We start from the raw sequence: 15,994 nt of genomic DNA, 5'->3' as shown, positions 1-15,994 counted from the left end.
GATAGTCCTGTTTGTGAAGGGTTTTCCAAAATAATAGTCGTATCCCAATTCCGTCTTTTGGAGTGGTTACTAGGACACATAAAATGACGTCATGCTGCTCCGCGAGATTTGCTGACTTCGTTTAAATTGCCATCTAACCAAAACGGGAACCTGGGGACATATAAGAAAGTGTTTGAATTGTTACTATGTTAACATGGTATTGTACATGATTCAAATATGCATGATTTTGACATAAACGGATAGAGGATGTTTTTCCAAACATTTTGATACCTTATACGTATTTTTCTGACATCATATGAATTAGTTATGATTTTTACAAAATTAGACAGATTTGAAAAATGGCCTACGCCGAGGATGGCCGTTGGCGTAGCACTGTCTACACCTAGGGCCAAAGATATACCGAGGGCTGCTCTCGGCGTAGACCTCGCTACGCCGACGGCAACGCTATGCCGAGGGTTGGACGGGCAGGCTGGTCTGGCTGGGTCATACGCCGATGGCCCCCACTTTTGACCGTTGGCATATAAAAGGTCCTGTAGTGCTACTTGCTGTTGCAGGGAGAGCGGATAAGAAGTATCGGAGCCTGCCTACTCGTTGCTGCTCTCCGCGCACTGACTATATGCTCCAGGAGACGACAACAAGGGGGTCAGCGTCGATCGCAGATCTTTGCCCAGTAAAGTACGTGGTTCGTGCATGCATTTGGTGTAAGCAAACGAGGCGCTTCCTAATTGCAAAACCCCGCGGTACTCCACTCACCTCATGCCTCCCCCTACCCCTCCCCGCCGATCGAACCCGGCAGCAGAGTAGTGTCCGCGGCACCGATGGCGATGCCATCTCCCATCGGCATGCCATCTCCCATCGGCATGCCAGCCACTCGCTGCCGCGCGCGGCAGGGTGGGAGTGGGTTCGCCAGAAAGAAGAAAGAAGAAAGGGGAGATCGAGCTAGGCCCAGCAGCTCAGCGGCAACAAGGGCAATGGTGCGCATAAGATATTCAGGATCTGTCCGAGACCACACCACACCACACCACCGGCGCGAAAGCCAACCAGTGAAGCTAGCCAGGCGAAGCTGGGGAGAACAAAATGGTGTAAAGCTAAGCTCTAGGCTGCCCCGCGAATCAAAACGGCTTTCCTTTGTGGAAAGACCAGCAGGGGAAAGCATCAATGATGGCCATCTTTCTTTTGCCATAGAGCTTTTTAGGTTCGATCTTCCTGCTGTGACTAGGCGCGCGGCAGCTTATGTGCCTGCGTCACCCTTTGGTTTTCAAATGCATATATGCTGCAGTGTACCAGTCAGCATATATAGTTCATGACACGCATGTGTAGGGCATATGCTACATATATTTATATACAGGTCTTGTGTGATGCTGTCTAGGTCTAGCTAGCTAGTGGTCAAGCACATCATGCATGCATCGAGAGCAAAACCTTAGCTCCCAAGGAATTAGCAACTGACAACGATGCTCTTTTCCAAATGCGTCTCTGCTTCATTCGATTATCCGCAAAGGAGAAAAAAGGTGATGATCGATGAGAGTCGCACACTGATTAATTAATCATCATCTAAAAGGAAGTAATCCACATAACGGTAGACAACAATAGATGGAGACGAAGAAGCTACGCGATTGGATGCTGCGCGCATGTATAGACTTTAGTCACATTCAGAGGACATGTTTTTTGAGCACTTTCTTTTGCTCCACACGAAAAAGGAAGCTCAGCTTGCTTCACCCGAGCAATTGTCAACGTTGATCACTAGCCACACTCGTTTTAATTAACATTTGCCGGTGCTAGTGTATGTCTACGGTGGTAGCTAATCTTTCTGCAGAAGGCAATGCGATGACCGCAATGCTGATCCATCTCTTCAGGATCAAGTAGTGGTGTGCTAATGGCATCTCTATCCAATCCCATAAATTTAGAGGTCGAAAGCCGCGGATAAAAATAGATGACAAAAAATTTAGTCCTCTAAACGGTGGCCAGCAGAACCAATCCCCTAAAACAAGAACACGATTTGGATAAATTTCACAGGATTTCATACGATTTCGACATAGTTCATAGGATTTAAATAAAACATAAACGAAAATTAACCTAAACATACTACAAACTTAAACTAAAACACAAACTAAAATTAAAATGATTTTTGCGGCGGAGGTCGCCGCCCTCGTTGTACCTCTCCGCGGTCGTATAGTCGTCGTCGTCGCCGCCTCCTCCGCGGCGCCTCTTGTACATGGCGTACGCTGCCGCCTCCGCTTCCACGCGTTCGGGGTTTTGGCGCCGGAGGTTGGCCATGTACTCCTCGTCGGGGCATTCGGCCTCGAGGCGTTACCACGCCTCGTGGTCCTCCCTCGTGATCTAGGTCGCACCGTGATGACCCACAAGTATAGTGGTTTGTATCGTAGTACTTTCGATAAATAAGAGTGTCGAACCCAACGAGGAGCAGAAGGTGTTGATGAGCAGTTTTGATCAAGGATTCACTGTAAACACTAGCAAACAGGTTTGCATGGAATATTTGGTATTGCAGGTAAATAAAGTACGAGTAAATAAAATACAGTAATAATTATTGCAGCGAGTGGCCCAATCCTTTTTATAGCAAAGGACAAGCCGGTTGTTGTACTTATGAATACCAAACATTTCTGAGGACACACGGGATTTCGTCATGCGCTTTCGCTTCACATTGTTAAATAATCTTCAATGGTTTGGTAAGTGTTGCGTGGGTGAACCTATGATAATGCACTACCCCATACTTGAACTAATACAGACTTGTGATTATACCTCTTGTAAACATCTGCAACTACAAGAAAGTAATTAAGATAAATCTAACCACAGCCTTAAACTTTGAGATCCTACACTCCCTCGTGCACCGGTTTTCTAACGGGGGTTTGGATTTCTGTCGCTACCGCAACCCCACAATTAGTAGAATACACGATGCATTTCCCTAGGCCCATAAAGGTGAAGTATCATGTAGTCGACGTTCACATGATACCACTAGAAGAATAGCACCACAACTTAAATATCTAATCATTGCATATTACTCAACATAGTTCCACTACTAACAACATGACTTCTCCCATGTCCTCAAGAATTAAACGAACTACTCACGAGACATCATATGGATCATAATCAGAGGTGATATAATGATGAATAACAATCTAGACATAAGCCTTAATTCAATGGTTTCACTCAATAGCATCAACTACAAGGAGTAATCAACACCAGGAAAGTTTCCCCTATGAACTAGACAAGTATCAAACCCAAGATGTTACAGCGGGATGGCGTGGAGATGGCGGTGATGATGGTACTGGTGGTGGAGATGATGGTGATGGTGGTGATGATGATCCCGATGAAGTCCAGCTCCATGGCGGTGACGATGGCGACGACCCCCCTCCCCCGAGAAGGAATTTCCCCGGCAGAATTCTGCCTACCGGAGAGCTTTTCTCTCTCTCTCTCTCTCTCTCTCTCTCTCTCTCTCTCTCTCTCTCTCTCTCTCTCTCTTAGGTTCTCCGCCCCGTAGCGGCGGTGGAATATTTCTCTGGTTGCTCTCCCGATCTTAGGTTTCTAGGGGGTTGAAATACGCGAGGAGGCGTCGTCAGAGGTGGGCCAAGGCGCCTAGACCATGCCTAGGCGTGGCCAAGGCCTGGCCCGCGCCTAGGGGTGGTCTGGCACCCTCCTGGCCCATCTCAGCCTCCCCTTCTGGCTTCCTCCGTCATCTGGCAAAATAGGATTTTCTGTATATTTTCTGGGAATTGTTGTTCTTCAGAAATATGGTGTCTTGACTGTCCTTTTTCCAGCAGAATCCTGGCTCCGGTGGTTAATTCTCTAATAAACATCAAACATGCGAAAATAGATGTAATGACATAAGTATTACCTCTAAATATGAAATATATCGATGAATAACAGTAAATTATGATATATAATAGTGATGCAAATTGGACGTATCACACCGCCGCGGTGGGGCGGCGCGAAAAGCTCTGGCACGGGCTCCTCCGAGCATAGCATGCAGTTGAGCTCGTCGCAGTCGCTGCCGTGGAGGCGGACGTTCTCGACATCGTGCCTCCATGTCGTCTGCGCTGCTAACTGGAAAGTGCCGAGGCAGATGCGTCGACCGGTGTTACAATCGGTGATCTGGGCCTCCCGCGTGCCACATTCGCGTTGCCGCACGCCGTGGTAACGACTATGCGGTGGCGATGGAAGGTCGCGGAGGCGGAAAATCGGCGACACGACCATCTCTGGATGCGGCCGGCGCTGCAGATGGGCGGTGGGGAGCGATGGCGGGAAGAACCCGCCATCTCCGGTGTGGATGCGGTGTCCGGGTGGATTTGGCGACGACCGGAGCTGATGCGGTGGGCGGTGGCCGATGGGGAAATTATTGTCCTCAGCTCGGCCACCGCTCAAATATAGGGGAGAGGGTGAAGTTTCTATCACCACTCTCGCATATATAGTCTTGTAAACCGGTTTAGGGTTTCGTCTTAAGGCGCCTACAGCCGTTAGCTACCTATTTTTTCTCCTCTAAAGGCTTTTTGTACTTCAGTTGGAGATGCTCTATGGGCATCTCAAACGCGGTGACCCATCCCACGCCCGCGCGTCCAGATGGGTCGAAACGGACAAAACCGCGGCCCAACGCGGCCACGCATCGCAAATGTGGATGGCCGCGGTGTCCGGGACGACCCAAACCTGGCCCAAATCTGGGCCAGGTTTGCGTGGCCGTGGATGGCACGCATCATCCGGCCGCGTCCGCATGCTCGCCTGCTCGGCTTCCTGGGGCCAGCTGTCTGTGGGGGGCGTGCGTGCTATTAAATGTGGACTGGAGGGATCTGCCCCTGTCCAGTCCACTTCCCCACTCCACTCTACAGTTTCCCACGCACGCGCATACGCCGCCATGGCCCCGAAGAGGGCTTTCGCTCCCGGCACCAACGACGGCAAGACGAACAGCAACTGTTGTCCTCCGCCGGCGCTGAGGGCTGTGGGACACCGCAGCGGTCTCTACATCGGAGAGGACGCCCGCGTCGGCGCGGCATTGGCGCAACCCGCGTCGCTGCTGCCGAAGCCGGAGGAGGAAGACAACCCGGAGATGCGCGCCGCGATGGCGCTGTCCAAGGAGGGGGGCTAGGCTAACTGGCCGCATCTCGCGGAGGTCATCCGTACCTCCGTGATGGAGGAGGAGGCCCGACAGGCGGTCGAGGATGCCGGGGCCTGGGCATTGCTTGACCAGGCCCGTCGGGAGGAGGAAGCGAGGCGACGGCGTGAGGAGGCCAGGCTCCGCCGCGAGGAGGAGAGGCGCCAGGAGGCCAGGCGCCTCGCGTGGAAGGAGAGGCAGCTCCGCCTCAGGGAGGAGGCGGAGCTCTAGGCTGCTGTGGCAGAGCAGCGGGCGGCTCCGGACCCCCACTCGGCCTGGAAAGAGGCCCAGTGGTCACCGTGGCCGGAGTCCCCGGTGCGGTCGAGCCACAACAGCGCCTCGCCGCCCGGGGACGTCATCAACGTCCATGGCGGTGAGGCCCATAGGGACTAGGCGGCGCGCCGGCGGCCACCTCGTCCTCCTCAAACCCTAGGATAGGGTTTTTTATTTTTTTTTAAGTTTAAAGCTCATATAGAGGATTTTCTTTTGTAGTTTAAATTTGCCCAAAATAGGTCATATGTATAAATTTGCCCATAATAAGGCATATGTTTAATGAAATATGGTTAGGTTTAATTGTTTTCATTTTTTTTTTTGCTTTTCACTTATGCGATGCGTCCGCGCGTTGGGCGCACTGCGCGACCCAAACGGACCAATAACCAAGTCCTCCTGTTTAGGTGTTCGCGTGGCCACCCAAACGGTTCAAAACAAACGACCCAGCGCGTTCGTTTGGGTCGCTGCGTTAGAGATGGGCGTGAACCAATAGTCCAATAGTACATACATAGTGGTAGCTTTCTGGCTACATAAACTAATTAACTTCCTTTCGAAGGGGTATGCTTACTGCATAAAATAACTCTGACGATAAGAGTCGTACGTGCCTAGCTAGGTGAAGAATCTAACCGTATGACGATATGTTATTGTAGTGGTCAGTTGGCATCCGCTTAAGGTTACTTTGTTTCTTGGAACTATGCATGTCTTCAGTTTTGTAAGAAAAATACCTCTGGTCTGGTTGGGCTACCTTTAGCTTCACTAAAGCTGAGGACCAGCTGGTGAAAGCAAGCGCCTAATTGACTTAGAGCTACATCCTATTCTAATCCTGGCTAGCGTTTTCCACAAGCTGAATAAGGCCATGGCGACCTGTCTAGAATTCATGACACGAATGCCATGTGATTTCATTTTCGACATTAATCAAGAAAGAAAATAATACATGAGAAATTCATAGTATTATCTTTCAGGGTGAAAATTCAATATCTACCATTAATTGGTTGTATCTGGCAATGTCTTCCTTGTTAAATGCATGGTTGAGAGTGAGGACTTTCTTCTGGGTGAAAACCTAAAATCTACGATCGGATGAGGACGGTGGTTGTGCTTTGTTTCCTTCTTGGAGGCGTTGCTTTTGTAGAAGTTGGACTTATGGTTCCCTCCCGGTGGTGTTTGGGCTGCTGCCTCAAGGAATTGATCAATGTAGCGGAACTTTCCTTTTTATTTGTAATTTTTTTTTGAATGTGTGCATTCGTAATGCCGCTAGATTAATACGTTTTTTCAGAGGCTGGATGTAATTGATATCTCTGCGGTATTAATTTATGCTCCATATCAAAATGGAAAATCGTGTTCTACCGAATGCTTATCGTACATGCAAATAATTAGTTAACTCACACCCACCTGCAACACACTCTGATCAGAGATGACTGACGAACCATCGATCAAACTAATCGCTCGATCAGCCGCCGAAAGGCAGTGAATCTCCACCGAAAAGAGGCGAAGATTTTTTCACTCCACTTTTTTCACCACCGTACCTAACCTCCCGTGTAAAATTATGCGATGCTACACGAGCACCAATAGCGATCGGCATCATGCGAGCGAGGTGAGGTGATGGATCGGTCGTTGGGACCCCTTGTGAGGATTTCAACCCGACAATGTATCTCGCCCAGATTTGCAGTGGGATAGACTAGGAATCGCCTTTCGATTTTCTCCCCCATCGGCTAAATCCTTCACGCTAGGATCGACCTGAACTTCTGCATCCATGTCTTGAATTTTGTCGTCACAGATCCAGCACACACGCTCGAACCTTCTAGATGAGTGGACGGAACAATTAACGTTCATACATTAGCGAATTGAACTATACAAGATATTGCGTGCTTAAGCACAGATCAGAAGGCATCACACTTTGCACATTCGCTTATTATAGGACAGAATAAATATCGTCTGTAACAGGAGGATACGCATTCTTCAGTATGTCAGCTGCATGCCTACTTTTCTGTTACCGTCATCCAACTTGGTGAAGGTGCCCAACGGTCGATACTCGACCGGAAAAGATTAACGATTCCAATAATAATGTTTTCTATGGCGGGAAAGGGTTCCAACAAAGTCCGGTGCACGACCAAAGCTAACAAGAATAACTGCCAAGAATGTAATTAAGTACTTTGTGTTATTTCTTTTTGGTTCAGATAATTTAACGACACGACCTAACAAGAAAAGGTTAACGATTCCAAACTGAAAGTGCACTCTAGCATATCAAAGTATGTGGAGAATAACTACCAAGAATGTAAGTGGTTGCTGTTATTTCCTTTTGAGGAGATTAACTAACTAATATCCACTGTAGTACTCCGGAGTAATTCGAAGATGAACCCGATTCATTTTCTCATGGGTTGAAAATGGTGGTATTGATGCGGGGTTTTTTTTCTGAAAAGATTCTGCATGTTCAAGTCCATGTTTCATGTGCCCCCATTTCCTAGAAAATAGCATGTTGTTGTATGCTGATTTGAAATAAAACCCCGAAAATTATTATGGATCAGTGGAAGTACTAATCCAGTGCTTTTGAAATAGCTTATTAGATGCATGATTTTAGCTTGGACACGACATGTGTCTTTAATTTTTTCATGAAACTTTCTAGACGAATAATGAGACAAAAACATGTATTTGTCAAGAAATTTAGTTTTTTCCTAACTTGTTTTTTGGATTTAACTATTCATTTGGGAGCAAATGAACCCGAGAGCCAACATGCTACGCCCCATATTAGGTGATTTAAAGAAAAATAAAAGGCACATGAAGATGAACATCTACACGTCCTCAACAATTTACACAGACTCACCTTCTAATCAGAGTCGACAATTCATATAGACCCCACTCATAGATTCGTAGAATTTCTTGCAAGGACAGCCACACGTGTGGAAATATAAGCAACAAGATTTGAACCCTCGATATCAGTTCATGTATATATCCACAAATTCTCCTGCTAAGAGGTGATTCTTGAGGATTATTTTTTCCACTACCAAAGGGGTCAGCCAGAATTCATGCACATGTTTTTAACACTCCCTCCATCCGGAAATGGATGTCACAAATTTATCTTGATATGCATGTATATAGATATGTTTTAATGTATAGATACATAAGTATCTAGACAAATCCATGACATCCTTTTCTGGATGGACGGAGCAAGATAAATACATGGGATGTAAAAGTGATACGCAGTGCTCATGCACTTGTTTTTAGTAGATGGACGACGGGAATTACCTAAATACTACACAACTAAGCTCATAGTTATACCTCCTCAAACTTTACAACAAAATTTGCACTCATACTTATCTTAGCATGATGCACCTCCATTATTTTGATCAGTTCTTGCATGGCTTTATGGATCAAAGAAAAAAACATAGTGTAGTGCAGATGCACCAAGCTATGTGTATGCTTTAAACTTCGGTCTATCAAACTACCTCCAAGTTCTTCCTCGATAAATCAAATTACAACAATTTATTTCTCATACGAGAGTTTTAGAAATACGGAATAATTAGCACGTACAGACTGGTACGCATGGGCTCAGAATATTTGATAGAGAATAGAAAAAGGCTCGAAAGGAACATAAGAATGACAATCTAAAGCAAAGGGACATCACCATGATAGTGGAGCATCGTGATCGCACCGTCCAACTTACCGGCGGATTGTACCTCACTTGATGTAGACAACAACTCAACATGTCACTCCATATCACAGCCACCGCTGGAAACAATATGCTGAAATCGTAATGTACGTCTATCCATACTTACACTGACTAAAGGGAAGGTAAGGGTGATGGAAACAGTTAATAAGAGCATCTCCAGCCGCGTCCCCCAAACCGCGCCGGATCGAGCGTTTGGGGGACGTGTTTCGTTCGTGCCGCGTTTGGGGGACGTCGCTCCCCAGCCGCGTCCCCCAAACGCCGCCCCCAAACATTTAAAATAATTTTTTTTGGCTTTTTTATTTCAATTTCCACAAACTAATACATAATTTGGAACGTGGTTTACACGAAAACATAATTGGGAACGTGGTTTTCCACAAACTAATACATAGTTTGAACCATCGTTGACACAAATATAAAATTTTGCAAAGAAACTAAACCTAACTAGGCCGTGCATCGAAGGTTTCCTGTGTTCGCTGCTAAGAAAGAACACTCGAGGGCACACCCAGTCACCTAAACTGGAAAATCCAGGTGGTGACGGTGCCCTTGTTGGTTCTACCGAGGAAGAACAGACAGAGACCTCCGTGCACGTATTCGCTGCGAAGAAACAACACTCATTCAGTCGTCCTCCTCGTCGGTGCTGTCGTCGTGGGAGTCCCTGTCGACGTGGTAGTCCCGGAGGCAGCGCCTCTCGTCGAAGACCTTGACGCTCATGTCCCTGTTGCCGAAGTAGGAGAACACGAGGATGAAGCCGGCTTCGAGGCTGTGGTGGCGCGCGAACTTCTCCCAGCCGATGTTGAGGTACATCTTGCCGCGCGCGTCGTAGATCGCCTTGACGATCCACCGGCAGTAGCCGCACGAATGCTCCCGCAGATGCATCGTGCGCGGGCGTACGCCGCCGACGTACTCGGCGAAGGAGTCCGGCAGCCTCTGGATGCCGCGCGGGTCGCCCTTGAGGACGTGGACGAACTCGAACAGGACGTCCGGCTCCACGTCCATCTCCGACGATGAAGACGACGGCGTGGGAGGCGACGGCGAGCGTTCAGCTATGCCGCGGCCACGACCACGACCATGACCACGACCACGGCCGCGGCCGCGAGGTCGGCCTCCGCCTCTACCAGACATAGCGTCGAGTCTTGTTGAGAGATGGTGGCGGCTAGGGTTTGGGAGAGAGGCGCTAGGGTTTGTGTGTGAGAGGGACGATGAGAGGCGCCCCTTTTTATAGGCCGGAGGGAGGCGGAGGAGCGGTGGCACTCATTAACGCCGGCACGCAGAGCTAGGCGCGACGGGACGCGTCGCTGCGCCTCTCGCGGGAATCGCACCGTCGCTGCGCGCCAATAACTTCCGTCGCGAGGTAGGCGACGGTTAGGTTTAAATTAATTGTGCCGCTGACGGGTCGGCCCCGCCACTCCCCGCCTCGCTTTTCGTTGTGTCCGGCGTCCCCGGAGCGTCCCCTGTGGGACGGGGACGGGCTCGGAGCGCCGGACACCGTATGGGGGCGCGCCGGACAAAAAAGGGCTTTGGGGGACGCGGCTGGAACGCATTTTCTGTCCGGCGCGCCCCAAATCCCTTTGGGGGACGGTTTGGGGGACGCGACCGGAGATGCTCTAAGTAGTTCAATCATGGTGAGGAGCAATCAACAATATGCTGAAATCGTAATGTACGTCTATCCATACTCTAGAGCTTTCATTCAACAGCGATGGTGATACATATATAATACATCCAGGACCCAATAAAATATATGAAATTATAAGAAGGTACAACCAAATTGCGCAAAGGACCCCAGTACTACCCCTAGAGCAAACTATCTGAACCTGTGTTGTACTGTACATATTGCCAAGAGTGCAGGGAGCCCCGTTCTGGCATGCCATCATTTTCTCGTACGCACCAAGGTGACATGACGTCGCGCGGCGGTGTGACCGGCTACGGCTGGAAACGGAAAGCAGCAGCAGCATGCATGTGCCCTGCGATCTACGGACGGAGGAACCAAATCCTTCTCGGAAACCGCGCCACCAGCTTTATCCGATCTCCCACAGATCTCGCCGCGGACACACGCGCGCGCAGGGAAACCACACTATACATCATCTCGCGTACAAGGTGCAAGTTGCTGTTTTTATGCCCTCCGCTTGGGCAGCGATCGGGGTCACGATATCGAATCTCTGTGGATGGATGGATGACCCTTTTTCTTGGCCTCCTAGCTCGGTCGCCCAACTTGCAAAAGGATCCATCCATCGATGGATGGATGTGTTGTTGCACTAGACAGTACTGGTACCGTGCGTAGCTCCTCTTTTCCTTTCCTTTTGGGAGGATAATCCGCACCTTTTTGGGTTTTATAAACGGAAATTCAAGCTAGGGGATAATATTCGAACCAGTAGGTGTGAGCATTTGAGTGAATGACAAAATAGCATTCCCTCTGGTCGGGTTTATATGTCCTACGTATAATTTTAGATCATCAATTTGACGAACGGAGTACATGGGATATATTACAAAAAAGATATATCAATACAAACTTTAGAAGTACTCCCTCCGTTCCGATTAAATGGACGCGCGTGGGTGTCTGTTTTAGGCTAGCATCCTTGAGAAAGCGAGTTCCGACTACGTCGATTAAATAGGAATAGAGGTAGTAACATTTTAGAGTGAATGAAACTTTTACTGAAATATCTCATCTAGGGGATTTTGAACACGGTTTCATTCTAGTCTAGCATTTTGCTTGTTTTTATTTGATAGTATCTGCATGTTAGGTCGATTTGGCGCAAAAAAAAGTGCAAAGAAGGCAGGTCATTATCGATCATCTTGTCCAATCATGTCTACCCATATATTCCATTTCTCACCTTCGTCTTGATATTTTTGATCCTCGGTCATCACTCACACCTTGAGAAATTGACACACATAAAAAAAGGCTTATAAAATGGGCAATCTAGACGATTTTTTAGTTGATGGGTAATTAGTGTCATAAATGCATAACTAGGAGGTAAAAAGTGAATTCGCTCTATATTATTTTATTATGGTATAACTTCTTGGAAATCCACTTTTAAACATGGGACCATTTGCTCCTGCCACCTAAGAAAAACATTTTAAAATGTAAAAAATATGAATAAAAATTTGGAACGTATATGTCGATATTATATGTGTGCATGCCAAGTTTAGCGCAAAAGCAACATTTTCTCTGTTTTGTGTAAAAAACATAAAGAAATGTCTGTGAAAAAGCTTTTTTAAGCACCAAAATTTGTGTTTTTTGACACGACATACAAAATGTCTATTTTTCGTGAAAAGACTTTATGAGCACATAATATGTCGAGACATACACGTCAATTTTTATGTTTGGAATTTTTTAAAATTTTAAACTGCCCTTAATAGTCATTTTAAAAACCGGGATCACATGCTCATGGGTGCAAAAATGCTTCGTCCATAACTTCTCGAATATATAATTTATATTATATCGACAGAATTAGTGATCTAGGGATACACGTAGGATCTATAGATAAGACCGGATGGAATACTAATTTTGAGGTTTTTCTGTTTATTTGATTGTTAAGTAATAATTATATATCACTCAATTACAAAATTATTTATAAGTATTTATCGGTTAATACAATTTAACTATATACACATTCTATTTATAGTGGATAATTTCCTTAGTTGTATCCTACTTGCAACTCCATGACACATGAATCACGATGCAAATCCAACGGTTTTGGAGTCGATCATGTTTTAGCTTTACTCGAACGATCGAGTAATATCGAAACGGTTTTTTTAAGGACAATGTTTAGATGTATCTTGAGTCAACCTTGCATCATCTCTAAAATAGGACGTGATGGTCATATGAATGTTTATCATACACATAATGAAGTTTCATCAATATTATATTGCTTGTGAATTTTTTGATGTCCATTACACCTTATAAGAGAATAGCCAAGTGAACCCATGAACCCGGTCCACTTTTTATTATAAGAAACAATTGCCAATAATTTTCTCACCTTTTATGTTTTTTTGCATTAGTTAACGAAAATACAAATACACTTTTACTATTATCGAACACAAAGAGAAGACCAAGAAAGTCATTCATCTTATTGTTTTTTACTTTCCTTGTCTAGTCTTAGATTATTTTATTTTATTTATTTACAAGTTTATTTCAGTTTTACTAATAGGAAACTCTGTGCTTGATAACCGCACGGTGGAGTTGGGACACAAGGCAAAGACTTTGTTTCGTAGGTTGTTTGAAGAGGAGAAGCAAAACACATCTCTCTACCAATTCCACAATAGTTCGATAATAAAACCTCGAGGCACCCTTTGTGGGGAAAAGGAGCTTGCTGCAACACTCTGCACTTGGAGCTCCAACGAGTTGGTACACATGGAGTTATAGCCATCAGCGATAGCGGAGCTTCATGGCGTCGATGTCCCCTTAGTGTCTCCCTCCACCGGTGGGATTCCTCATTCTGCGCGAGACCTGCTTCCTCGCGGGCGGCCGCCTCGTCTTGGTGTTGAGCGTTGAGCTCAAGAAACCTCTGCTGCTCGGACGCCATGAGGCGGCGGCCTGCCTCCTCCGTGGCCGCTCGCTCGCGCGAGATCTACAGGACATGCTCAAAGTTTGTGTCGTTGGTATCCTTGAGCACTTGCTCACGGATCCTCCGGTAGAGCTGCAAGTTAAAGGACGCCAGGATCACCCGCCTATTTCGCCTGATGTGGGTCACCTTGGAACTGCTCCTCGGCGCCCCACTACGCCGCCTCCTCCGCGTCTGCAACGAACACCTCGTTCCACTCATCGAATTCGGAGTCCAGCAGCTCCGCCTCATCGTCGGGCTGCGCCGGGCCCACGGGCTCGTTCTACGTTGGTGCCACCGGCTGTGTCTCTGGATGTTCGCCTGGCCATGCACACATGCATGCATGCAACTGGCCTACCCGCCCGCGTATGCTGCCCCGCCACGCGTCGAGGACGTAGGCGGCAGATACATCGTCCTGCCTGTCACGATAATCTGCTTTTGCCGGCTGAGGCGATGGACCTGGACGTGCCGGATATGGCTAGATCGCCGGTCGAATTCCCTGTCAGGAATTTCTCAGCTCGCCTGGCCGCACCCGCTCGCGCGTCAGGGCAGCCCGAGTGAAAAGGCGCGTCAGGGAGCCGAGTCGTGGTGGACTCTAGACTGCACACCGCGTACGCCACTCGGAATTTTGACGGTGGAAAACGCCGGCGAGCGGTCGGTCTTCGCCTCTTCGGAGGATTTTCCACACGGGAAAAATCGCCATCTTCATCCTGTGGTCTCCCGGACAGGGCACACCGCCTACTCTCGTTGCGGATAGGGGCGCTCGTCAACGAGTCGTTACTGTGGTTGCCTGATGTGACCGAGATAACCCAGACAAAAACCACCCGATCGAGCGAACTGAGAATTTATTTTTTGTTCCGTTTCGTGGAGGCGAACAGGGAAATGTGAGCGAGCAAGAGCGCGCGATAAGGCACGCAGCCCACTGAACCAAGCGGTAGTGGGCCTTTCATTTCAAAAATAGGCGTCCCTTGTGGATTTCGAGACCATGTCGCCTGGGCCTATTGTAACCTGGGCCGTGCTTTTTATTTGGATTTGCGTTCTTTTTTTATTGCTACTAGTAACAAGAATACCAGTCACCATCACTATGGGCTATCAGTGGCGTACCTGCTATCACGCCACTACGAACAGTTAGCAATTGCGCACTAGTGGCGTGCAATTGGTAGCCCAAGTACCAATGGCACAACTCATGGTGCGCCATTGCTAACTATTGTGGTGTGTCACTGTTGGGCCAAAGAGGTGCGCCATTGCTAGATATTAGGGTGCGCCACTGCTGTCTAAGGTTGGTGCGACACTATTGACTATTTCTGTGCCCTACTGTTGCACCATTGCTGCGTGTCAGGGTGCATCATTGTTGGCTCGAAAACAGGCGCTATTGGTGCCTACAGTGGTGCGCCACTGGTGTCTACAGTGGTGCGCCACTGCTAGGCTTAGAAGTGCATCACAGCAGTGTGCCACTGCTGTATCTAGGGGTGCACCACTGGTTCATTGGAGTGGTGCGCCACTGATGGGTACTAGGTGCGCCACTGCAGGTAATTCGATTTTTTAAAATTTATTTGTATTCCTGGTATTTGTACAGGTTGTAATACAACACAATACAGGATATATAATGCATATAGATAACAACACAGTATATCAATACATAGTTCTTCACATTACCCTCCAAATTCAAAGTATGGATTCAAAATATTAGACAAGTTACGAGGTTACAAGGTCATGAGCTAGGTTACAAGATCGATCATCTAAACTACAATCACATAGAAGCGAGCTAAAGTCACTACGAGCATCATCCCGATGAAAGTGGTCTTCATCCGGTTCATCCTCCGCTCCCTCCTCTCTCCCGCCAGATAGAGCGCGTATTTGTTTTCGACCTCCGCTCTAGTGGTGTCCTCTTTGTAGTTGTTACCGCTAAAACGGTGAACCTTCTCCGACACACCTCCCAGTCATCGTAGAGTCCGGAAACATTACCCTTGTACACGACATATGACGACATTTCTGCATATATGCACAAGCCAAAAGCAGTGCGCCACTGCTATATTGATACTAGTGGAGCACCATTTCTTGGTGCGCCACTGCTAACTAGCAGTGGCGCACAACTTTTGTCGTGCGCCACTGACATCCTTGTTACGGCTAGGCCTTTTCCAAATAGTGTGTGGCACGTGCAATATTCTTTTTTTTAGGGAAAGCCACCACGACAAGCTTTATTGATTATCAAATAATATCACATCGTTTACCAATGAATTCAAAAGGAAAGCAAGAGGAGCATCTATCCAATTACAGGAATTCTGAGCTTGAAAGCTCTCCTTTGCTATCTCATGGGCTACTTTATTTGCATCCCTCGGGCAGCGAGCTAGCTCAACTGTTCCATTTCTTCCCATAGAAATAAAGCAGTTTGCGAAAGTTGACGTGGTTGGTCCCCACATTTTT

This window comes from Lolium perenne, chromosome 1 (assembly GCF_019359855.2).
Source record: "Lolium perenne isolate Kyuss_39 chromosome 1, Kyuss_2.0, whole genome shotgun sequence".
Taxonomy (NCBI): Eukaryota; Viridiplantae; Streptophyta; class Magnoliopsida; order Poales; family Poaceae; genus Lolium; species Lolium perenne.
Note: the sequence above shows the minus strand (reverse complement) of the source record.